General features: G+C 40.3%; 1 pseudogene; it reads right to left on the bottom strand.

Annotated features, from left to right (window-relative positions):
• Positions 1-2,005: 2,005 nt before the first annotated feature.
• LOC131757160 (large ribosomal subunit protein eL30 pseudogene) lies at positions 2,006-2,350 on the bottom strand (annotated as a pseudogene).
• Positions 2,351-2,729: the final 379 nt, after the last annotated feature.

Here is a 2,729-nt window from a genome sequence, read left to right as displayed (position 1 = left end):
CCTGGACTGGAGCACGAACCCGTGTCTCCTGCATCGGCAGGTGGACTCTCAACCACTGTGCCACCAGGGAAGCCCTATTTGTAGTTTTTTAAGAAACCTCCATACTGTTCTCCATAGAGGCTGTATCAATTTACATTCCCACCAACAGTACAAGAAGGTTCCCTTTTCTCCACACCCTCTCCAGCATTTATTGTTTGTAGATTTTTTTGATGATGGCCATTCTGACCAGTGTGAGGTGATACCTCATTGTAGTTTTGATTTGCATTTCTCTAATGATTAGTGATGTTGAGCATCTTTTCATGTGCCTCTTGCCCATCTATATGTCTTCTTTGGAGAAATGTCTATTTAGGTCTTCCAACCATTTTTTGATTGGGTTGTTTGTTTTTTTGATATTAAGCTGCGTGAGCTATTTGTATATTTTGGAGATTATGGATTGTTTAATTTTTGACTGTTGTGAATAAAGCTTCTATGAATATTTGTTGTCTCAGTCAGCTTGGACTGCTATGACAAATACCATGGACTGAGTGGTTTAAAAAACAAATATTAATTTCTTACAGCTCTGGAGGCTGGAAATCTGAGGTCACGATGCCAGCATGATTGGGTTCTTCATGAGGGCCCTTTCCCTGATTTGTAGATGACCCCTTCTTGCTATTTCCTCACATAGTGGAGAGAGAGAAAGAGAGAGACAGAGAGATCTGTTCTCTTCATCTTCATAGGAGGGCACTAATCCCACCCGCGGCTCTATCCTCATTATGTCATCTAAACCTAATTACCTCCCATCTGACCCCAACTTCACATACCATCACATTGAAGATTAGGGCTTTATGAATTTTGGAGGGACACAAAGATTTTGTCTATAGCATATGTGTACAAGCTTTTGTGTGGACATATGTTTCACTCTTGAATATGTGCCTACTTGGGAGTGAAATTTGTGGATCATGTAGTAAACTCTAACTTTCTGAGGGACTGCAAAACTGTTTTACTAAGTGGTTGTATCATTTAATATCTCATCAGCAACGTATGAGTGTTACACTTTCTCCACATCCTAGATAACACTTATTATTGTCTGCCTTTTTTGATTTAGTTATCCTGGTAGGTGTGAAGTGGCATGGTGGGGTTTTTTTTGTTTTTTTTTTTATCTCAATTAAAAACTGTTTTGGTTTTAAAATATAAGAAGATACAATGAAAATGTTTAAGGTGAAATGAACTTATTTCTAACTGAGTTGGATTAGACTGTGACAGACCAGCCCTCATACCTAAAACAGCCAGAAAATTGAAACAAAATAGAGAAATCATCTATTTTCAGGCAGAGGATAGCTGCTGAATCAACAAGAGAGAACCGGAGGGGCTGAGACTCCAGAAAGGGAGAATCTTGGAGAGGGAGGGCTGACTTCGGCAGCCACTTACTTCACCCAGGTGTTAGTTGCTGATCCTGGGCCGTGGGCCCGAGGCTGATGATCCCAGGGTTCCCACCCAGGCAAGAGCAGATCAGCAGAGCTGGGAGACAGATCAGCAGAGCTATGGCAGGAGATTTGGGAGGTCCCTTCAGAACATCTGTTAAATTCTGGGGATGCATGAGTCTAGAGTTCTAAAAACAGAAGCAGAAAACTTCTGCAAGCAGAACAGAGCCTTCCAAAATCTTGTGAGACAAGGATTAGAATTCTGGACTCATCAGGGGGATTTCTGCCGAAAATCCTGAAGAGACAGGAGTAAAACTGAGGTAGACTGAGCCTTACCAGGGCTGCAACTCAGTCTCAACTCAGAACAGGACATGACATTATTGGATTCAGGTGACCAGCCACTGATTAGAAATAAAATACTTCATAGAATTCACATAATTTTTATTTTATGTGGAAAAACAAATGGGCAAGAACATCAAAGAGTATTCTAGATTCAAAAGGAGTCATGAGAAGAATTTGTCCTAGCAGACATTAAAATCTTTTGTATGTTTGTTTGTTTAAAAACAAGCTCTGGCCAGTTTTATTAAAGAAAAATTGTGCATGATTTACCTTTCACCAGTCTGTGTGGGCATGCTTTTAATAATATCAGAATCACCTGGATCAATGATAGCCAGTGTGTATACTCTGTAGTATTTTCCACACACTCTGCCCAATTCAATATTATTGCCACTGTAGTGATGGACACAAGTTTTGGCCAACATGGCATAATACTCTATTTCAGATTTCTTCAAGGCTGGGCAGTTGGCGAGGATGACCAGTTTCACTTTGCCTTGTCTGATCATTTTCAAAGTCAGCTTGTACCCCAGCACATACTTTCCACTTTTCATAACGAGTTGGAGCCCAGAGTTGATGGACTCTGGTGACTTTTTCTTCTTCTTTGCGGCCACCATCTCCCTGCCTTAGGTGCGGGACACCCCCAACCAAGAGCAGCCGCCAAGATGGCCAGTGGGTGAGAAAGGCAACATTGAAATCTGTTGGTAACCAATTTGAGACCCTTGGTATATAAGAATATCAATAATGAGAGTATTAAAAAGACCCACACCCTCCACCATACTCTCCAAAAAATTCCAGGTGGACTGAAAGTTAAATGCTTAAAAATCAAAACAAATACACTCTCATGTATGTGAACAGACTAGCACTAGAGGAAATCACTTTTTGACGTTTGATAGAATAGAAATGAAAAAAGTCGGAAAGGTTCAATACTTAGGTAGTTTTAGCTTTGATGGAAAGAACATCAGTAAAACTAAGATTTTAAAAATTCAGAAGAAT

Source organism: Kogia breviceps, chromosome 5 (assembly GCF_026419965.1).
Source record: "Kogia breviceps isolate mKogBre1 chromosome 5, mKogBre1 haplotype 1, whole genome shotgun sequence".
In the NCBI taxonomy this organism is placed as follows: domain Eukaryota; kingdom Metazoa; phylum Chordata; class Mammalia; order Artiodactyla; family Physeteridae; genus Kogia; species Kogia breviceps.
This window is presented reverse-complemented; position numbering and strand designations above follow the sequence as displayed.